The sequence below is a fragment of the Heterocephalus glaber genome, unplaced genomic scaffold (assembly GCF_053883595.1).
Source record: "Heterocephalus glaber isolate CG9 unplaced genomic scaffold, H.glaber_assembly_v1.0 deba00001509, whole genome shotgun sequence".
Lineage (NCBI taxonomy): Eukaryota > Metazoa > Chordata > Mammalia > Rodentia > Bathyergidae > Heterocephalus > Heterocephalus glaber.
Window position 1 is genome coordinate 37,191,295 of NW_028258325.1, and position 24,456 is coordinate 37,215,750.

General features: G+C 35.2%; 1 pseudogene; it reads left to right on the forward strand.

Annotated features, from left to right (window-relative positions):
* Positions 1-23,253: 23,253 nt before the first annotated feature.
* LOC101701722 (protein salvador homolog 1-like) lies at positions 23,254-24,225 on the forward strand (annotated as a pseudogene).
* Positions 24,226-24,456: the final 231 nt, after the last annotated feature.

The following is a 24,456-nucleotide window of genomic DNA, read 5'->3' on the forward strand; positions in this document are numbered from 1 at the left end:
CAGCTCGTTTTAGAAGTTTGTGGTGAATGTCAGGGGCAGACTGGGTCAAAAATTTATCTTTAATGAGAACCATGATTTATTGGGACCAAGCAGAGTAAACATAGCTATGGCATCTTTGAGTCATTATAAAAACACTGACAGCAGCTCCTCCTCCTCCTAGTGAATTTGTCCCAACTTGGCATAATTGACTGCTTTGACACTAGCTCCCTTAACGCCCTCCTTAATCCAATAAAGAAAATGTAATCAGGCCTGTTCACCATCTAGATATTCATATTCCCATGGGAGAGAAGATAAGGGACAAGCTTGGTCCCCTCTCGGGTCATATACTTGTGCCTCCTCTCTTTTAGCCACACCATGGGCTTCATGGTAGGTAGGCACTGCCTCTCTTGACAGCCTTTCCTAGGATTCTTTCCTTTGTCCCTTGATTATCTCATTAAAAAGGAACATTACATCCTCCCAAGTCAGTTTCAATATAGAAATCACTCTCTCAAAAGATCTTCCATATCCATCTTAGTCATCTGTGAAATTTCCCTAGTCTCATGTAATTTTTCCCAATTTTGAGTAAATAAATGGGACTTGTTTTGGTTCTCCCTCTTCAGAATGTGTCTAAGGGGCAGTAATCTAGCATTAGGAGCTGTGGGGCTTGTCTCAGAGTAAGGAGGAGCTGAGCCTTGTTTTCTCGTGTTGCCCCTCTTGTCCCACGAAGCCCTGGTCTTATATGAAACCTGCTTTCCTAGAAGTCAAGAGAGGGTGGTCAGTGGAACATTGAAAAACTCACTCAAGATGGTCCCAAATGGTGAATAAAAGTTGGAAATAAGGAACCTCACTCCACTTTTTCTCCTTTTTATAACAGAGATCTAGTTGGAGGACAGTATTATAATCTAGAGAGCTTCCCGGGGCTACTATATTTTGCTCCCCAAAGATTCTTTGACCCATACTGCCATATAGTAAAAGATAAGAGCTTTTTAAAGAGAGATTTGGGATCTAAGTCTTGCCAATTCTGGAGAAGACATTTCCAGAGGAGAATGTGGGGGAATCCCCAAGGATCTGGCTCCCATCTAAGAGAGGAAGAAAAAGGAAATAATGGTCCAGGAGACAAACTTCTTAAACCTTGTTTGTCTCCTTAGTGGACAAAAGAGGCAGCCTTCTAACAAACATCCCTGAACAAAGTGCCCCCGTCCCATATTACGTAGGGCATCTCCCACCTCAGACCTGGGACCTAGACTTAGAAAACTGGATCCAGGTTGTCACTCAACTTAGGTCTGTGGAAGCCAGAAACAAATCTTTTTTTCCCCCACCTAGGAGGTCAGGATCAAAATAATTTCTCTTATATCCCAAACAGTGTTGGTGTCACCATTCCTCAAAGGCATGTAAACAAAGCACTTTGGGAGTTCCCAAGAACAGAGATTAGGAGAAAGCACATACTTACACAGATAGTTGGAACAGTGGTACAGGAAGGAGTGGAAGGGATGATGAGAACTATATTCAGAAGTTCCCTGGGAAAATCTTATTGCAACTATAGGAATTTAATCAAATACCCTAAAGTTACCACATAGGACTCTACTTTAAACCTGGACAAACTTTGGAACAAAGGGAATTTGAACTAGTAAATAAAGAGTCAGACTATGAATTCTAGCACTGCAAAAACAGTTCTTGAACTAGGGTAATAAAACATTATATGCCTGGTGTTATCCTAATTGTTATTAATAGACAAGAAAAAGACAAAAATACTTTTCTGTGAGCTCTTAGCTTGATATAGAAGACATATTTTTACAAATATATTCATTATATAAAGTGATAACTGTTCTGTAGGAATAGGTCCCAGGGAAATATAGATATGGGAATATTTACAAAGAAAAAAAATCATCTTTGCAGAGGGAAATTGAGAAAATAGTCTCAGTGAGTATTCAATTCTTTTATGTAGAGTCATAGGACAAATTATGATTAAAACATGTAGGATATACCCAGTTCCTCTGTCAAAATTAGCAACTATGAGTAGAATTGTTAAGGGCTATTAAATATAGCTTGGGGGAAAACTAATTACTCTATAGTAGAAAAACACAAACCATAGCAATCAAATAAACACTTAGAAAGTTATATACTCTCTGAGACTCAGGTTTTTTGGTCTGTAAATTACATAGTAAATAGTCTTTGCTCATCTTCCAAATTGTTTGGAAATTGGAGCATTTGCTTTTTATCCTGTTATGGTGTATAGATACTCTATTTTATATTTATAGATATAGAGAAAAATTGACCACAAATTTAAAACAATACTTTCTGCAGTATATAGAAAGAAGACTTCTATCTAATTACATGTAATAGCTACCATTCTAAGGAATGCCAAAATGGGCTCTTAATTTATTCATTTAAAATATATTTTCAGTAGAGATTTTGGACTTTGCCAAAGAAAGGTGCTTTACAAATCAATATATGCATTAGATCTGTTATTTTAATAGCTAAACATTAATGTATAGTCCAAAGTTTTATTAGAAAGCCAAATCCAAAAAGTAATCAACTGATTTCCAAATAAAATATAATACTGCCTAGGTCCTATAATGGTTTCTATTTTATGTAACATTTTTTCAAAGAAATATGGTAATATCCTAATGAGTAATAACTAAGAAATATTTTCCTTTAAAAATAAATATTTTATACATTAAATGTCTCCAAAGAAGGAAATAAAGATTCTATCCAAGTGAAACATGGAGTCAGGTAACGGAAACTACTCCTCTTGCCTAAGTGCTCCTTGGAATTAAAACAAATCCAAAACACATTTAATTCCAGTGACAACTCCGTGAGTTACTCATAAAAAACTGAAGTTTCTCACAGAAGAGAAATAAGCTTTTGAGAAAGACATTTTAATTTTTCCAGAGGTATTTATTGAGCTTCTAATATATGCCAGAAAAATAATTGCATATACAGGCAGGATAACAAAAAAGGTAGATTAGATATCCCAAAATCGCAGCAGGAATAGTCTCTATTTTGCCAGCTCTTCTTAAAATGTGACTTTGACATTCTTCTCAGAGATGGTATCTATGTTTGTGACTGTGGCAAGAGTGAAGTTATATAACTTGAGAGGTTTGATCATAAAAGTAATACAGCTTCTGCCTAAATTTCTTAGAAAACTTGCCCTTGGGATCAAGCAAACCCCATGGAGAAGCCCATATGGAAAGGAATTTCCCAACCATATACATGAGTCATCTTAAGGGAGACCCCTGAGTTAAACCCAAGCTGACACTACACAAAGTAGAAATAAATTTCTACTCCTCTCAGACTGCTTCTATTGTGATCTGTGAGCAAATCAAGTGATAGTTGTTATAGTAAGATTCTCTGCTTACAGGTGGTTTGTTACTCATAAAGAGTTAATTGAAATCAATCAGATTTGCCTCCTTCTGAAGCTTACTGTGAGTGATGACTAAAATTAAATGACCCATTATCATGTAATATGAATATTGATCTAATAAAAGGAAACTATTGAAGTATAGGTATATTTAGGAGGTGGATTTTAGTGTTCAACAACATTAGGTTTCCTGAAGAATAACCTCTAATGTGATAGATGGAGGATGAATGATAAATGGATTTAAGAGGTAGAAAGACAGTATGTCTTGCTGATAGTATGTGTGATGATGGAGATGCAGAGTATGGGAGGAAAAAGAATAGAGAAAGAAGAAATATGCAAATGTGAAACAAAATTAGGTAATGAAAAGTTTATACTTTACCCTGAAATATATAATAGATCAAAACTTAACTGGCTAAGAATTTGGCCAAGTTTGCATTTCAAAATGGTTGAGAACCAAAAAAAGGATGTAAAACTAAAGACATGCAGACTAGTTAGGTTGTAATAATCAAATCCTTTACCTGCAGAATTCCTCTTTTTAGTCAAAGACAACATCACCCTTCCAGATACACTAAAACATTTAGAGGTATTTTTCACTCCTTTTACAACTTTCATCCAATCTATTTGCAACTCCTGGTTTATCTGTACTTAAACTAGAATCTGACCATATTTACCATCTGCTTTGTAACCATTCTAGTTCAAACCATTTTCTCTCAGAGGAATTACATAAAAGGATGCCCAGGTTTTTACTTTTCCATCACCTCTCAAGTGGTCCATTCTCAACACAGCAGTCAAAGTAAATGTTTAAAAGCCCAAGTCAAATCAACTCACTCCTCTGATAAAACCACACAAAAACTCCCAGTTGACTAAGAGTAAAACCAGAGTGTGCACAGTGGCTTAAGAAGCAGGGCACTATATGGTCCCTTGTTTTTTCTCTGTCTCTTTAAGTACTGTTCCTATTGATCATTCTTCTCCAGCCTACCTTGAGCACATCAATGTGCCAGGGGCAATCCATCCTTAGGCTTGTGTTTTACTTGTTACTTCACTTGGAACACCTTCGCATAGACACGTACATTTCTTCAGCTCCTTCAATCTTTTGACCAAACCTACCCTATTTAAAACTGCAATTACCAGTCCTTTCATTGACCAGCCTTTATAGTCCCTTACTCTGCTTTACTATTATTTTGCTTAGAGCATGTATCAGCTCATAATATACTATAAAATTAATTAATTTATTTATTATACCTATTTTTAGTTTTATTTTTTGTCTTCTCTTTTATTTGCCTTCACTCCTGACAAGATGTAAAGAACATGAGGACAGACTTTTTTTCATTGACACAATAAATATAGTTTAAAACTATCTGACACATAGTAGGCATTCAATAATTTATTGAATCAATTAATTAATTAGTCAACTAATTAATGGTGATAGAGATAATGGGGCAATCTTTTCATTATATATCTTATAATTTAACATGACTTATCTTTTGTCCTTCTGTGATTCTACCCCTGCACTGTTTGCATTCTTTTCCTTCTTACCACTGTGACTGCCATCGGAATTTAATCAACTATAAAAATCATTTTAGCTTCTCTGCCAGACCAAATATGAGATAGAGCATTTCAAATATTAGTACTCATGCCATACTAGTAATTAAAATAAGAGTGGCCTACATAAACCACCAAAAATTTAAATGGTTTATTCAAGGTTATTTTTTCAATAAATGTGGAGAATAACAGGTACTTTAAAGGTCAGAATTTAAATTCAATATGTTTTAAAGAATGATCAAAATGATGAGGAAGACATTGAGTGAAATTAAGTGAGAACAATTGTTGAGTTAGGGAGAAACTACCTACATTTAGTATTTACATAGTAAATGGAAAAACAGCCCTTTCTTCTCTTCTATCACAGTGTTATTTATTGTTATAAGACCATATAGCTTATATCTGCACTCTAGTATAGACTATACTCCTTGAATCTCCTCTGATAGGAACAACTCCCTTCACTTCCCCTGAGAATCACATGACAGTTCATACTTAACTCAATTTAAATAATAAGCCCTCTTTCATTGCTGTTGAAGTTCATTGTATGTGTTATACATATATGGGGCTCCGAGAATGAAACAAAATATATATGCATTCTTTTCTCATAGAAATTATATTCTAGGTTGACAAATAATAAATGGAGATAGCAATAATAAACTAGAATCCTTATGAAGCTTCATTTCCTGAATTAGATTTGTCAAAAAATATTAAAATAGTGATATATTCTTTATGTTCATAGGTATTTTACAAATAAAGTTTAAATTTAAATTAAATACAAACAAAGGCATATAATCAATACAATATCAGAGAAGTTTTGGTTTGGCAAAATGAAGTAAAAATGTAATATTTATTCTATATGAAGTAGTGTAACATTATGTGAATGTTGAATGTTATAGATTGAAGGTATATACTATAAATTCTAAGTTACAATAAGAAAAAGAAAAAAAAATATTGTATCTAATAAACAAAGAAGATATATTAAGGAATCTAAAGGAAGAAAATACAAAAGAAGGAAGAAAGAGGGCAGAGAGAAAAATGAACAAATGGGACAAATATATTTAACTGTATCATACTAATTAGCACATTACATGTGCACTTGATCCTCATTATTTATGGACTATATATTGCAAACTTGCCTACTTGCTAAAAACATATATGTAATCCCAAAATCAATACTTACTGCACACTTGAAGTCATGCGTTGACTTGTGCAAGGCAGTGTAAAACAAATGCCCAACGTATGCATTCTCAGCTGAGGTCAAACAAGGTGACACTCTTCTTGCTTCAGGTCTTTTACTGTCAGCAAGAATCATTTTTATGCAGTTTATTGCTATATTTTTTTGCAATGTTATGCTTTTTGTTGGTGATTTTCTTAGTTTAAAATGTCCTTGGAGCATGTTACTGAAACATTGTCAGGACAGAGTTTCTAAGCACAAAAATGGTTGTGCATTATGAAGATTAAAGAAATGTATGTGATAAACTTTATTCATCTAGCAGTTATACTATTGTTGGTTATGAGTTTAATGTTAATGAATCGACCACATATATTAAATGAGGTGTCTTTGAAAAGACACATAAAACAAGGTTAGGTATTGATTTATTAACAAATAAATTATTACCAGAGATTCCAAGAAAGTAATTTTGTAGTTTCCTAAGGAATAATGCTGAAGTATTTACTATTTCAGAGATTATAATAACATAAACTTGTATATCAAGAATCAATTACAAATACTCTTAGCAACACATTTAAATGACAAATGTTGTTAGAATAAACAAAAAGTCATGACAATTTCCAATATGAAAATATCTTTAAGTATAATGATGCAATTGTCAAAAAGATGATAAAAGAAGTTATACCACATTAACACTAATCAAAAAATGCTGATTTAATAAGGAAACTTTTTGAGCAAGTATATATCAGAGATAGAGATTGATTTCAAAATGATGAATTGATAAATTCAAGAACATAAAATAATTCTAAACATTTATGTACTTAAACATTAGAACATTTTTATACATGAAGTAAAGACTGGTAAAATTGCAAAGAGAAATATACAAAATCATAATCACAATTGAAGATTTCAAAACACATAATCCCATAATTTTCAAAGCAAGTAGAAAAACAGCAAGTATATAGAAGATTTAAACAATAATTGTATCCACTTTTAATCTAATTAACACCTACAAAGTACTCCACTCAATAACAATAAAATATACACAATTTTTAGCGTGAATAAAACACTTAACCAAGATACATCATATACTAGGACCAAATCCAGTCTCACTAAATTGTAATGTATTCCTGTTATTCAAACTATTTTCTTTGAACAAAGCAGAAATTAACAAAAATCAGGAACAAAAATATCTGAAAAAATTTTCTAAATATTTGAAATTTGAACAACACAGCTCTAAACAAGAAATTATGTGTTTCATGTAAAATTTAAAGAATAGTTAGATGTTATTTTGAAAATAAGCAAACTTTTCAATTGGAAATGGAAAGAAGATAACATACCAAAATTTGAGAGATATAGCTAAATAGTATTTAGAAAAAAAGTATAGCATTAAATTATTATATTAGAAGACATGTCTCAGTTGAGGTTATAATAGCTTCCACCTTATTCAACCAGAAAAAGATGAAATTAAATGCAAAGAAACAGAAAAAGTGAAATAGTAGAAGTCACAGTGAAAAATAAATGAAAAAGAAAAAAATCAATATTTGATTCTTTGAGAAAACATTTGATAAGGATCTAGCTAGAGGGATATGGGGAAATAATAATTTAGAAGATACCAATCACCAGTATCAGCAATCAAAGACCTGACATCACTACCTTACAGATATTAGAAGGATAAGAAAATATGAACTTTAAGCTGATGAATTTTCATTACATTTTTATCTTACAAAATTTTAAAAATTTTTGAAAGACATAAACTATCAAACCTCATTCAGAAAAAACAAGTACCTTAAATAGCACTGTTATAGTTTTTTGACTGATTTTTCTCCCCAGAGCTCATGTGGCAATAGATTAGGCTCAATTGGCAGCAGAGAAGTGGTAGAACCTTTGTTAGAACTTAGTGGAAAGTGGGTTGGTCATTAGGTACATGTTTTAGAAGGCTTAATGCTGTCTTTGTGAGGATGATTTAGTTCATGCAGAAGTGAATTGTTACTGAGGAGGCCCAGCCCCTCTCCACCAGGCCTCCTGATTTGCCATCTGATTTCTCTGCAGACATGTGGTCCCTACTATGATGCCCTTGGTTGTAAAGACTTCTTGAAAGCTGAGCAGAAGCCAGTACCCTCTGGATCTGTGAGCTAAATAAACCTCTTTTGTTTACAAGTTACCCAGCCTCAGGTATTTTTTTATAGCAATGAAAAATGGATAAATGAAAGTCTTATCTATTAAAGAATTTGAATTTACAATTAAAAACCTTTCCACAGAGAAAATTCCAGGTCTGACTCCAACAGATAATTTTTCTTTAAAGAACATTATGCCAATTCTAAAAAAGGAAAATCTAGGAAATTGAAGAGATAAAGGTGAATCAGTATTTAACAATTCCTTCCACAAGGCCAGGATTATTTTGATACCCAAATCAGACAAAGACACTACAATAGCTACAGATCAATTTTTAAAAGTCTCTAAAACATTTTTAGCAATTTGAGTTCAACAGCGTGTGAAGCTGTTAACAGGTCATGATCAAATAGGACTTTTCTCAGTACTACCAAGGTGGTATAACATTTGTGAATTAATCAATGTAATCACTAAGGAGGAATTGGAACTTCAACTTGTCTGGGCTGATACATATTTTCAAAAGTGCTTTCCTTGTATGGTTTTGGGTTGATGGAGGAACTCTTGTGTAAAAATCAGAGGGTAGAAAAATGAAGCAGAAGTCATTTCATATTGTGAACAAATTGTTGCTTATCTGGTAGTGCACTAACGTGGTATGAGGCAGGAGCTAGGATTGCAACTTCTCCTTTTCACCCTCATCAAGCTTCTCTTGGTCTTGGCTCTTCATGTGTTCAGCTATGACATGAAGGATGCCACCTTCTCTGGTAAGAAATCATACTTTCAGTTTACAAAAGGCAACAGCAATTGGCATGGGCTTCAGTCTGTTTTCCTGGCTTTCAGTTTATATTTGTGAGGGGCAGCTTGCTCTTGCTCCACCCAACTCTATCTGAAATCCACCTTTCTTTCTTAACTGTATGGTTTATACACTGTAAACTTCAATATTAGGCATGAAGTCTGCTTAACCAGATCCCCAAATTCCATCAGGTCAAATTTCTTATAAGACCATATAGGTATTTTGTATCTTTCCTTGAACCCTAACTGATATATTCAACATATTAATAGATTAAAAAAGAAAGTCATATAAACATCTCAACACATATAACAAAAGCATTTGACATAATTGAACATCTATCTGTTAAAAATTCTCGGAAGACTACAGACAAAGAAAATGTCCTCAAATGAAAAGGCCTGCAGATGAAATCATACTTAATGGTGAAAGACTTCATGCTGCGCCCTTAAGATCTGAAACAATATACCAGTATCAGCTCTCATCACTTCTGTTTAATTTTGACTAGAGGTTCTACCTGGGAAAGTAAAAGCAATGAAAGACAATGATATTGGAAAAGAGTAATTAAAACCCTCTCTATTCAAAAATGATATTGTCTACATAGAGAACATAATGCAATGTATACAAAGGGAAAAGAATTAATAAATGAAGTAAATGAAATAAATAGAATTAATAAATGAAGTTTGGCAAAATTACAATGAACAGAGTCAATATAGAATGATGAATTTTGTCCTAAATCCTAGCTATGAATAACTGAAAGTTGAAGTTTCAAAAAATAAACTGTTTAAAATAGAATAAGAATGATAAATACTTGGGAATGCAATTAGACAAAAATTTGAAAGACTTCTACACTTAAACTTATAAAATATTAATAAGATAAATAGAAGAACACAATAAACCAAAGTACTATATTCACAACTCTGTTTTAAAGATATAACTTTTCCCCTAATGGTATATAGATGTGATGCTATTCAACAAAAATCTAGTAAATTGTTATAGAAATTAATAAACTGCTTCTAAAACTTACATGGAGATAAATATGAAATAAAATAAGCTCTAAAACTTTGAAAAAGAAAAAGAAATGTAGAGAACTAATATGGTATAACTTAGAGATATTCTATAAAGCTAAGTTAATTGAAGCAATGCTGTTTGGGTATTGGATTATTATAAGTAAGTACACCAATACAAAAGAATGGAGACTTCAGAAAGTTATCTATAATTAATCTTCAACAATTATTTAAGAATCTTTTAATAGGGAAAAAATCTCCTTGATTCTACAACAATTGAATTGCCAAAGATAGAATCAACTTTCATTTTACCTCATGGAATATAACATAAACCCCAAAATAGATCTGCTATATGATCCAACTAGCTCACTTCTGACTATAGAGACAAAGAAAATGATATCAGCATATCAAAGAGGTATAATTACACCTCATGTTTGTTGCTACATTATTCACAATGGCTAAAATATGGACTCAACCTAGATATTCACCAACAGATGAATCAGTAATGAAAATCTTGTACGTACACAAAAGAATATTATTTACCAACAAAAAAAATGATGTCTATCATTTGTAAGAAAAATGGAAGTAGAAGACACCATGTTAAGTGAAATAAGATAGACACAGAAAAACAAATAATGTGTGTTCCTTCTTATATGTGGATGCTACCTAAAAGCTTTCTGAATGTACAACAATGAGTACTGTTGTTTGGAAAGGGTGGGAGGAGGAATACAAGGAGCATGGAAAATGGTACCAAAACATTGCTAAATACAAGTAGTAATTCTGGTTTTCCACAGCACAGTATTGGTGACATAGTCCATAACAATTAATGTACTTTATAAATAACTAGAATAAAAGATCATGAAGCATTCAAACACAAAATAATGGTAAGGAGCTAGAAATGCTAATTATTTTTATCAGTACACATTGTATACATGCAATCATGTACCTTTTTACATATACAAGTATTACAAGTTAATCCAAAAGTTTTAAAAACTGTCTAAGGAAATGGAAATAGTGACTAGTGTAATCTGATCATTAGACATTATTTACATGTGTCTAATTGTCACACTGTACTCCATAAGTATGTACAATTAAATAATAATAATTAAATTTAAAATGCAGTATTTACCTCCAACTTAAATTAAATTAAGATAATAAAAGTTTACAAAAAACTTAGGAGGGAATCTTTGAAATTTTCTTAGGTATAGCACCAAAAGTATAATCCTTAAAAGAAAAATTTCTATGTTGATTTAGTGAAAATTAATTTCTGAAAAAAAAAAGAAAATTAATTTCTGGATTCTAAAATACACTATTAAAAGAATGAAAACATAAGATAAAGACTAAAAGAAAACACTTGTAAACGGTATTTCTGACTTGAATCCACAGTTTTTTAAACCTTCAAAATTCAAAATAAGAATTCAAAAACCCCATAAAAATTGACAACTTTTAAGACACAAACAAAGAAGGTAAATGGATTATGTACACAAAAAGATGCTCAATAACATTTTTTAGGAAATGCAAATTAAAACTGTAATGATTTATTCTATACTTATTAAAATGGCTGAAATAGAAGAGGAAGGACATTTCAGAGGAAGACAGGATGTAGCACAACAGCAACTCTCATCATTGCTGCTTTTTCCAATGAGCCTAGGGTTTTTTTGCTGAATTCAGATGGAAATCATGAATAGGCAATGTACAGCTCTGCTTGCAGCCCTGATGACAATGGACAATGCTGGATACTAACAGCACAGCCAGCTGCTAGTCATCACTGCTGCTGGCCATCACCATCCAGTGCTGCCTTGTACTGGGCATCATAGGTGGACTCTCCTGGGTGCTGCCCTCTGCCACTGCTCTCTGCAGGCTACTGGTCTGTGGAGATCTTCTGTGCTAACAGCCTTGAAGGTACATTGTTCTTTCTTTTGAACCACTGCTCTTGTCCACAGTACTCAGGATAAAAATTCCAAGTAAATTTATAGGGCTTTTGGAGCCCACACTACTCAAGAAATGAATCATTAGCAGATTTACAGGATGAAAGTCTTTAGCAAAAGACTTTCATTTGTTAAAGACCAAAGCAAGTCTAAAAGAAAATCCTATGCTGCAGCACACATGGATGAGTGCACTGGAGAGAGCCTTCCTAAACTAACTGGAGAAGTGTATGGGAAGTGCTACTTATATAGCAGCTGAAGGATTAAGATGGTCCAAGTACAGGCCCATGATTGGTGCAGGGTTCTAGGACAGACTCAGCTATTGGGAGGGAGATGCAGTGAGGGAGCAGGTTGGAAACCAGTTAAGATTAGCTGTAGGGGTTGGGAATGTCAACAATGGGTCCAGATCCCTCCCTCCCTGATTTTAGCCATATAAAGGAGGCCCTTCCCTTTGCAGCAGCACCTGAAGTGGCCAGAGTAGGGGAGGAGTGCCAAGCTGATAGTCAAGTTGCACCTATGTTACAGTGGAGTGGAGGAGAGCTGTCACTAGACAGCCTAGGAGGACACCCAAACAAGTTGCCCCAGTCCATTGGGGATGCAAAGGGAAGCACAGGGGAGTGGGGGGTGGGGGGTGCAACAGCCACTGGCCAACCCACATCCTCCTCCAGCAAGGGGCGGGGCATGATGAGAGAGTCAAGCACTTCTCATCTGTCTCTCTGGTGGGAAAGTAAAATGGTACATTCCACTTTGGAAAACAAAAGCAAAAATCCTATGTGATTCAGCTATTTCATGCAAGAACGATGAAAGCATATCACATAAAAGACTTTTACGCAAATGTTGATAGCCATCTTATTACCAGTAATCAAAAATAAGGAAATATTCATATGGTTATCAACAGGTGAAAGAACGAACTGTGACGTATTCATCTAATGAGAAAATGATTAGCAATAAAACATAATGAACTATGGATACATATAAAAACATGGATAATCCAAAATAATTGTGCTGAATGAGAGAATGCAGACAAAAAAAGTACATACTCTACTGTTCTATTTATAGAGAGAAGCAGTTACCTGGGGAGCATGCAGGAACTAGAATGTATTACAATGATCACCAAGAAACTGTCAAGGATGACAGATATGGTCATTCGCTTGATTTTGGTGGTAGTTCCATGAGAATATTCATACGTCAAAACATCACATTGTTGAATTATGTGCATTTTATTCTACATATATTTTACCTTGATAAATCATTTTCAAAGATTAATATCACTTAATTTTTACAATAAAAACATTCGAAACTTACTTAGGATTCACTACATTGCTGACTTTGTTCTTTGTGTTCAGTTATATTAATGTATGTATCCTATGAATCTTAACACGTGAATCCTATGAAGTAAGGGAAATTACAATACCTATCTATATTTCAGATGATAAAACTGAGACACAGAGAAGCTAAATATTTCCAAAGCCACACTTTCAGTAAGGATCATAGCTAATATTTGATGCCAGACTGTCTGCTTGCATAGTTTCTAATGCCAGTCTGATATGTTTCTACCAGACAGAAATAAGGGTTTTGATTTTAGTTGATTATTATTACTTTTATATTCTTTGCAGAGAGAATGTGATCTGGTAGAGCAGACAGATGGAGAATAACCTTTTACCTGTTTTAGATTTTTAATGTTTTATATTAAATTATGAGAAAGTTTCTTCTTTCCATATTTATAAAATCAATGACTATTTCACTCATAAAGACTAGGCAGTCAGTTTCTTAGTGAATAAACCTAATTTTATGTTACTGTTCAGATGAAGGCAAGATTTTGCTGGGGAATTATACAGAAAATACATTGAAATTTGGACACAATTCCTTGCTACTTACAGTGAAGTAATACTTGTTCTTATGTGCTGATCTCTCTCTCTCTCTTTTTATATAGAACATGTTACTTTTTAAACTTTAACTTTGTTTTATTGTACAAAAATACACCTAATAATATTTACCATTTTAAGCTTCTTTAAATATATAGCTCAGTAGTATTAAGTACATTGATATTGCTAGGCAACTCTCACCATAATCTATCTTCAGAACTCTTTTCATCTTGTAAAACTGAAACTATGAACCCATTAAAAAATAAATCTCCATGAGGCCAGGGATTTAGCTCAGTGGTTCTGCAACCTGCCTTACAAGCACAAGGTTCTGAGTTCAATTTCTGGTACCAAAAAAATAAAAACTAAAATATAAATAAACCCCCATTCCTCCTTGCACCCAACTCCTGGCAGCCTCATTTTTATTTTGTGTCTCTATGATTTTGATTACTCTAGGTGCCTCATGTAGTCATAACTATACAGTATATGACTATCTATTTATGTATTTATTTGTGGTACTGGGAATTGAATCCAAGGCCTTCACGGTGAGCACCATCCCTAGCCTTTTTTTATTTTTTATTTTAAGACAAATTCTCACTAAGATGCTAAGTTGCCCAAGTGAGCTCAAACTTGCAATATTCCTGAATCAGCCTTCCAGGGTGCTGAGATTTCAGGGGTGCACTACCGCACTCAGCTATGGTATACAGCTTTATAACTGACTGACTTCATTGGTATGTTTCTATGGGGTTCATCCATGTTGTATCATGTGTTTTAATTTCCCTTTTTTCAGGATGAGTAATATTGAATTGTATTCAAATAGCACACCTTATGTATTCATTTATTGATGGACTCTCGGGTAGCTCCTACATTTTAGCAGTTGTAAATAATGTTGCAATAAAAATGGGTGTCCAGCTTTCTCTTTAGGATCCTTTAGAAAAATGTTTGGATAGATATCCAGAAATGGAATTGATGATTTTTATTGATCATTTTTATTTTTATTTTTTGAGAAATTGCCACACTGCTCCCCACAGCAGCTCTGTCATTTTATATTCCCAACAACAGTGCACAAGGATTCTAATTTCTTCGTACCCTTATCAACATTGCTGTTTTCAGCATTTTTAAGAGCAGTGATCCAAGTGGATATGAAGTGGCATTTCTTTGTGGTCTGAATTTCATTTCCTTAATGATTATTGACCTTCACCTTGTTTTTGTGTATTTGCTGTTGTGGTCATTCATATAAATTTCTTTGGAGAATATCGATTTAAAGGCCCATTTTTGAATTGGATTGCTGTTTTGCTGAGGTTTAGATGTTCTCTGTATTTTATTCTAGATTTTGCATTTTCCACCTTTTGGTGAGAACTTATTTCTTCTCTAACCTTAAATTAGCATTTCTCTAGGTATGGTCTGCAAACTTTGTATTCAGAATTGCTTGGGACATACGTTTGGAATACACAATCTCTGAATCCATCACCCTACCTATTAAAGCAGGGGTACTAGCTTGGGGACCTTGAATGGCTCATTTTAACACACTTTTTGAGTAGAATTTATAAGCGTTAAAATCTGAGAACTGTGAGACCAAAGTGACTCCATTTTGCTTATGTGAAACCAAAATGACTCCACTTTTGCCCAAAATGGAGTAGTCTCCTTTGTCCTCTCACATTAATGATTAAAATGTTCTTGATCTAGGTCAAAAGATACAATCTGTAACAAACCAAAGTCCCTAAGTTAATTACTCAGCCATCTGTTTACCCAGGAAATGAACATCCTGGGCCCACTATCTGTAGGAATAGTCTGTCAATGTGCTGACTGTCAGTGCTGGGTGGTAGTGATCATTAGTCACCACATCTGCTGACCATCAATACATGACAGTTGCCCACTAACCTTTGTCCTTCCTTTCTTTTGTAAAACCTATACATAATCACCCCTTACCCCTGATGAGTTCACCCAATCAGAAATGTACACTTCATGCATGTTAAGCGCTGACCAATCATTGTAATTGCTAAGTGGAAAATCTCTAAACCTTGCTGTAACCTCTATAAAAACCCCGCTAATTTGGAACTTGGGGCTCTCAATCTCGATCCGCTGTGTAGGTGACAATTGAGAGTCCCTGCTTAAGCTTGAATAAACGACCCTCATGTGCTTACATCGGAAACAGCCTCCTGGTGGTCTTTGGGACGTCGCAATCTGGGCACAACAAGAACCACATCCTTAAATGTTATTTTCCCCAGTATTTCTGTCTTACTTCACTGTTCCCACTCTCATGGTTCAAGTATCAGCTGCTGATATGCCATTAACTGTCAAAGCCATCATTATCCCTCTTGATTTCTCTTTTCTTGAAAGTAAAAACATGTAGAAGTGAACTTATCTTTTCCCATAAACTTCTTCATTTGCACACTTCATGAGTTCTATTATCATCCATATGGTCACTGAAGTTAAAAACATGAAAGTTAGAAAACAAAATTGCTGGAAGCAGTGTCATACCCTTGATCCCAGTACTACAGAGGCTGAGGCAGGAGGATCACCAAGAATTTGTGGCCAGCCTGGGTTACATAGTGAGTTCAAGGCCAGGCTGGACAGAATAGCTAGATCCTGTCTCACCGCCCCACCCCCCACCCTCAAAAAAAGAGAAAGAAAAGAAAACTGGAAATCATCCTTGATTTCTTCTCTTCTTTACCTTCTTCCTCAATAAATCAAATAATACATTCAACTGATTCTATCTCCAAGGATTTCTCAAATGTTTTTCTCCTTACTGTTTCAATTATTGACAGTTCAGGCCTTTACAGTGTCTTAATGGGTCCTCCTCTTCTCTCTCCCTCTCCCTCTCTCTCTTGTTTTTAAACCACTGTCATTAGAGCCTCCAGTTTGGTTTATCTAAATGTAAAATGTATTAGATCAGATTTCAACAAGAAACAATGGCCACTTTCAAACTAATATAATTCAAGGAAACTTTATTTTCAAAGAGACCATCCTCACAAATTTTAGTGACAAAAGATAGTAAGATGATCTGACCAAGCTATCACCAACTCTGGGCTACCTGGGATGAGCTGAGGGAATGGATACTGGAATAGAGAAAAACTAGCCCGGTGGATAGGGCTGCTTTTTGGCGGGGGTGGGGGGGTGGTACTGGGGATCGAACTCGGAACCTTGCATTTGCGAGGGAGGCGGAGGATCCACTAAGCTAAATCCCTGCCCCAGGGCTGATCTGAAAGAAGCAGAGCTCTCTCTGATTAATCAAGGGACACATTAGGTCAAGGTGCCCTTACAGGAAGGAAGCCAGATCAGTACTCTGGCCTCACCAGCTCCCAGTCTGTTTCTGATTCCCTGCCTGGGGCCACTGCTCAAATTAAACAAGAAATCAGAATGCAGGAGAGCCCCTCGATGGAGTCTGTGTGGGTCAGTCTTCCAGGTAGAGGGCAGAATTGAGAAGGGTGAAGAATGGATTTATAAAGACTGGAAAAACCAATCCAGTGCAGTGCACAGATCATGTAGTGGAGCTCAGTGTTTGTCAGTATGTGCATTTCCCAACCTCCTATTAGGCAAAATTTATTTTCTTTATAATGGAGCACAAACTACTCCCAGGATCTCATTGACTTTTAGCCTGGCAGCCTCTGCCTGATTGTTCATGTAATCAAATGCAAATTGCTCATGGTTCCATATTCATATCCTGGGTATTTCTCACCTTGTGTCTTTGCTCAGACTTTTCTTTTAAAGGAAATGTTCTCTTTCTCCCTTCAACTCCTCCCAAGAAATAGCTCAGCTTTATCTTGAGTAATGTCTCTTTCCTTACCTTTTATCAACATTCTCACTTGGTTGGTTATTCCTCCTCAGCATTGTATGAATCTCTACATCTTTGCTTTTAAGGCATTGTTTCATTAATTTCATTGTTTCATTTTATTGATTTATGTATTTGCTTCCTTACCCAGACTCTGAGTTCTTTGAATAAAGAAATAACATCTTTGCTTGTTTACAGTCACAGGGCTAAGCCCATTGCCTATTTGTTGAAAGAAAAAATGAATTAGCAATTTCTCTCTTTCTCTTCTTTCTTGCTATGCTTGCACTAATAGTCAAAAGAATCACTTTCAGATTTCTAACAAATGGTGTGCATCTAAGTACCGCTCAGTGGGGCCACAGCTGGCATTAATATTGAAGTGGTAAGTAATGGCCAATTTTGTTTCCTCTGTAATGGAAATTGATGAAAGGAGGCTTCACTGTAGATAATTAGATTGATTTTAGTTTTACCACTTTTATACCCAGAGAGTTCTTGACAGTGATTTTTGTAATTACAGAAAGACAACCTGATACTAAAAGCCATTTAAAAAATTTTTTTCCTCTTTTCAATCTAGACTCATGGTGCAGGTAAAAAGACTTTCTTCAGCTTCCTTCTGTTCTCATTTTCTGCAATGCTTCCAAAAAGGGTGTGTGGGGGGGGTTAATTAACATCTTATCAGTGTAGATCCAACATGGAAGATTGAGGCCATGATAAGGCCACACAAAATCAATCACTGTGTTAAATTTTTCATTTAATGTCTACAACGTATATACTTGGGCTATAATGTGATGTTCCAACTAACATAAAGCAAAATTCTAGTTTGCATTCCAGAAATCTATACTAATGTTACATCTGTAAGACAGTAGGTGCATATTAAAAGAAATACGCTTTTTCCACAAATTCCAACCTTTGCTAGGAGGGATTTTTCCTCACCATGTTTTCATTTCTTCTGCCTGCTTTGTTTCCTTCTATTGCCTTGTTCCTTGAGGAACAGGTGGCACACAAAGTGTCTTATAGACACTGTTAATTTGGAGCAGATAATTGCACATATCTCAAAAAGGTTTCAGGATATAAAGGGATATTTGCAAGCCATTTGTGATATTTAAAATGGATAAAGCCTCTCATTCATTGTAATGCTCTTTCAATCAAATAAAATGCCCAGGAAATAAATGCTGCCATCAACACCATAATCAATTATTTTTATGATTATAGTGTTCTAGGTGCTATTAAAATTTTAGTTGGGAACAGAAAACTCTTATTCACCTGTCTTTTCCCTTTACTATGGTTTAAAGCAATAAAAATATGGTTTATGAAGGACCCATCTCTCATTTATATTGGGCAACAAAACAAATAGGGGAATGAAAACAGGAAGATCACTTTAAAATAATAAAATTACTTCTGTGAATATAAATGAGAATAAGAAATCACAATGTGAAACATTGAAATATCCTTAAAGTTAGAATTTGTATTCTCCACTGTTCCTGACATAATGCTTTGCATATTGTTAGTACTTAGCAAAATTGTGCTGAATAGAACTTAATTTCCAAGCATATATTTCAGAATTTTGAAAGTGTTCATGAGAAAGTTTTAAGGAGGTGAAGTTTGATACTGAGGAAGAAGTATGAAAGTGTATATTGACTTGTGTGAAAACTAATTTTGTATATCATGTGACACCTCATTACAGCTAATTCTGTATAGGTTTCAGTGAATACAATAATCATATAATTTTTTCCAAACAAGGAACACACAATTTACACAGTATCAAAGGTCTTATAACTTGAGTGGTTTTCCAGTGAAAGAGATCGGATATTCTATAGTGTTGATCTTATACAAGTTTGTTCAGGTATTATTTTATAATTAACAAAGAGTGAAAATGAGTAATCCAACACTTTGAAATAACATGAGCTTTTAAGAAAGTAAAAAATAAGTTTTGGTAGTAAAGATACTTGAGTTAAAAGAATACAATTGGTTTCCACCAAGTTTTTGCTTCTCACTACCTATGTGACCTTGGGGCTGTGACTTGGCCTCCTAACCTTTGATTTTATCATCTTATCCCTAATAAATTTTTGTTGTTGTTGTTGCTTTTTAAGAGGGTCTCATTATGTAGTTCAGGCAGGCCTTGAACTAATGGAGATCCTCCTGCCTCAGCCTCCCGAGTGCTAGGATTACAGGCATGTCCCACCATGCCTGACCTTAATGAATGTTTATAAAAATCAAATGAGATCTTGCTTATAAAATTCTTTTCATGATCCTGGCAGTAAATACTCTATAATTCATAGCTACTGCTATTATTGTTAAATGATAGAAAGGTAACTTTTAAAAAGGCAATAATTTAGGTGTATTAATGCAAATTTTCCTTCAACAGAAAGTAAAAATGTAACCTAAAAAGAAGACTGACAAAATGTACATGTGTAAAAAAATTTTTTTCAACATAGATAACAGGAAGCAGTAAGAGTCATAGGCCATTCACTCCCAGGTGCAGGTGAGGATGGGCCAATTCTCTCTCTCTCTCTCTGTGTCTCTCTCTCTTCCTCCCTCTCTCAGATCATCAGTGTCCAAGCAGTCACTTATTTCAGCAGGCCTATCCTGAATCTCAAGTTAGTTTAAGTCCTTCATATATGCACTTCTTTCCCTGGATCACAGAGTTTTTGGGATTCGAGTTATCTACCAAATAATTAATTAGACAAAAGATCATTACAAATGTAAACAAAATTACCTCCCCCTTTACTAATAAGGTTAATATTAAAGAATGTATCTTATATTTGCTAGTAAGTGTACTTTCTAGTTGGAACTATAAATTGGGAAAATCTGTGCAATTCCCAGCAATGGCGGACACTTGAGCACAGTCTTTTCTCAATGAATGACAGAGGAAAGCAATAAGTGAATAAGGAAGAATGGGGGGATAGGAGATCATGTGTGCCCAGTATTCTTATAGATTCTTATAGTAAAGTCTCTTTTAAGGAAATTCACTTCGCACAAGAAAAAAATTGAGTGACAAGACAGAAAAATCTTGTTTACATGCATGAAAAGTCTAGGTTAATCTCTTGTCTACATGGAAGCAAATATTAGGAATAATAACCAAATGCTCCCCATATTATTAAGGTTCTCCAGAGAAAGAGAATCAATAGAGAGTATGGGAGGGTGGGGGGAAGAAAGGGGAAGGACAAGGAAGGAAAGGGAAGAAGACAGAAGGGAAATATATTTAAAAGAATTGGCTCACGTGATTATGGAGACTTTCAAGTCTCAAGATAGGCCAGGTTCCCTGATAAGCTAAATGTCCAAAAAAGTAGATGGTGATGCTACTGGTGTTGCTGCTTTAGCAATAATCCAAGCCCAAAGCTCTGAAGACTGAGATTGCTCATGATAAATTCCAGTCCAAAAGCCAAAGTTGAAACCCAGAAAATCTGATGTCCAAATGTAGGAGAAAAACTAATGTTTCAGTCTGAAACTTGCCATGTAGGAGAAATTATCTTACTCAGAGGAAGATCAATATCAATTTTTTTCTTCTATTCAGTTCTTCAACTGATGGGATGAAGTCCACCCACATGAAGGAGAGTAAAATGGTTTTCTTCATCTACCAATTTAAATGTGAATCTCATCCTAAAACTCCCTTGTGAAAAACAGCCAGGTGAATGTTTGACCAAATACCTCAGCACCACATGGCCCAGTCAATTTGACACATAAAATTTACCATCACATACTTCCACATTCTGTGTAATAATAACCATTATATTGTATTCTAATTATTTAACAGATTTCCTATTACAATATAAGCTTGTTAAAGGAGACATTAATTTGATTGACTTAAATCAACAATATTAAGCACCATTAATGACATGTTAGATGCTCAATAGATACTGACAAATGATTAAATGAGTGAATAAGTAAGTCAACAGTTCAGGTTTCTTGCCTGTTATAACCCTGCTGTGGCACTGTATACATTAGGCTGTTATGAACCACATCATTAAATGTTCAAATAATATTATGTTATTATTTCACATATACTTGTGCAAGAAACTATTGTAAGTATGTAGATGTAAAAATATAGATATATTCTTGTTTAACTCTGACAACAATCATAGTAGGCATTGATCTAGTCACTATTTTACAGAATTGAGAACTAAAGCATAAATTTATTTATTTTCACCAGTCATATGCTAGTAATTATAGAGCTAATGAGTCGATTTAACACTCATCATAAACTTGATCACAGTATAAATGGGTTATCTGTTTACCTGGATTGTAATTATAAATGGACAGTGGAAATATACACCTGAGATTCACCATTGTTAAGTTGTTAACTTACTAAGTTGTCAAGTTGTTAAGGCAAAATTATCAGGCCAGCAAAATAAAAACTTTGTCATGTTTATGTTGATAAGTTGATGCCAATCTATGGAGCCACTAGATTTCCAGGTGGCAGCTTTCCCCTGATGACATATGTTTCTTTCCAAGTCCCTGTATACCATCAAACTTGTTGGATATTTTAATTTATTTATCAGTACAAGTCCTTCTCCTCTAATAAGTGCCCACATTCATTAAAGTATGGACTGGATCTGATTTAAATCTAGAGCTTCAGTGCTTTACGATGAACCCAATGCAGAGAAGTCACTCGATAAACTTATCTCACAGTGAATGGGAAATCAGTTTCTCTAACATAGAATGTCTGAAGTTTGGGAACAGAAAAAGTTAAAACAATTTAGTTTTGCTGAACATATTGCTTTGGCAGGAATATATGTGTGCCCTTGGTTCTTTGTTTCAACAAATGGACCAAATACCAAATACATAATTTAAAAGACATATTTGATTTGACAGTTCATTAATCAAATAACTGATTTTGGTTTTAAATATGGTTGAGCACTAAAAGCCTACTGTAGAGAGGCCAATGATGGTTACAGTTTAGACAAGTAGAGAAAAATACCATGTGTTTTATTATCAAGAACTAAGATCTGAGAATACACTATAACAGCAATGGTATTACTTGGTTAAAATACTCAACAGTGCTTGCTTTGGCAGCACATATACTAAAATACTCAACAAAAGTTCCTAGAAGGATTAGATTCCAGTTGTTTCTTAAGTATTAGTAGAACTGGATGCATTAAATAAATAAGAATTCCAAAGTAGTTGGAAAACCATAAAAAATATCAAAGAAGGAATGATGTAGGGCACGTGAAGGGGGTGGCTCAAGATAAAGTATCACACATACACACATTACCCACAGATAAATAGATTATCCCAAGTGTTTCATAGCTTCTGGGACTGACTGATTGTGGAACTCGGAATTGAACCCAGGGCATTCTTAATGAGCTACATCCCCAGGCTTTTTTATTTTGGGAAAGAGGGGCCCTAAATTGCTAAGTTGTCTGGGCTGGGCTTGCACTTGTGCTGCATCTACTTTCCAACGTACTGGGATTACAGGTGTGCATCACCATGCCTGGCTAGCTTATGGTGTATACCATATTTATATGTGATCATCTTTTCACATCATCTTTGGGAAAACACTCATTGACTTACTCATTTACATTACTTAGAAATATAAAGTACCCTGTAAACTGACATTACTAAAATATAGGCTTCGTTAACATAGAAGAATGGGAATTGGCCGGGGGAGCAGTAGCGGATCCAGGGCGGCTGGAGGGGGACCATGGCCCGGGCCCGGCGTCCCTGGGCAGCGTCCCCGGGCTGCGGAGAAGCGGCGAGCGGCGGCCGGGGAAGGCGGGGACGGCGCCTAGGCCTCGTCGAGGAGGATGCTGTTCCGAAAGAAAACAAAAAACGAAGTGTCCAAGCCGGCCGAGGTGCAGGGGAAGTACGTAAAACAAGGAGACATCGCCTCTGCTGCTGAATCTCATGCCTTCATTTATATGGCAAGGTCCCACAGTTGCAAGACAAACTGATATCTATCTTCCAGATTCAGGCTCTGCTGCTTTTTCAGTTTCTGGAGATGGAGTAGTTTCAAGAAACTAGAGTTTCCTTAGAACTCCAATTCAAAGAACACCTCATGAAACAATGAGAAGGGAAAGCAACAGATTATCTGCACCTTCTTACCTTTCCAGGAGTCTAGCAGATGTCCCTCGGGAGTATGGTTCATCTCAGTCATTTTTGACAGAAGTTGATTTTGCTGTTGAAAATGGAGACTCCAGTTCTCTATATTATTATTCAGATAATTTTTTTTGATGGTCAGAGAAGGCGGGAACTTGGAGATCGTGTGGATGAAGAGAACAGATACCATGAATACAACCATGATCTCTTCCAAAGAATGCTACAAAATCAGGCGAAGCATTCTTCAGGTATTGGGAGAGTTTCTGCTACATCTTAAGGAAATTTAATTAACCATGGATCGGAAGACTTGACCCTTCCTCCCGGCTGGTCTGTTAACTGGACAATGAGAGGGGGAAAATATTATATAGATCATAACACAAACACAACTCATTGGAGCCATCCTCTTGAACGAGAAGGAATTCCTCCTAAATGAGGACTTCCTCCTGGATGGGAACGAGTTGAATCTTCAGAATTTGGAAACTACTATGTAGATCACACAAATAAAAAGGCTCAGTACAGGTATCCCTGTGCTCCTAATGTACCTCGGTATGACTAGCCTCCTCCTGTCACATACAAGCCACAGCAAACTGAGACAAATCAGTCTCTTCTGGTACCTGCAAATCCATACCATACTGCAGAAATTCCTGACTGGCTTCAAGCTTATGCTAGAGCCCCTGTGAAATATGACCACATTCTGAAGTGGGAACTCTTTCAGCTGGCTGACTTGGATACATACCAGGGAATGCTAAAGTTGCTCTTCATGAAGGAACTGGAACAAATTGTTAAAATGTATGAAGCCTACAGACAGGCTCTTCTCACTGAGTTGGAGCAGAGACAGCAGTGGTAAGCCCAGCAACACGCAAGAATTTTTAAGTTAACTTTTCAAAAGAAATTTTAAGTTTTATAAGAGC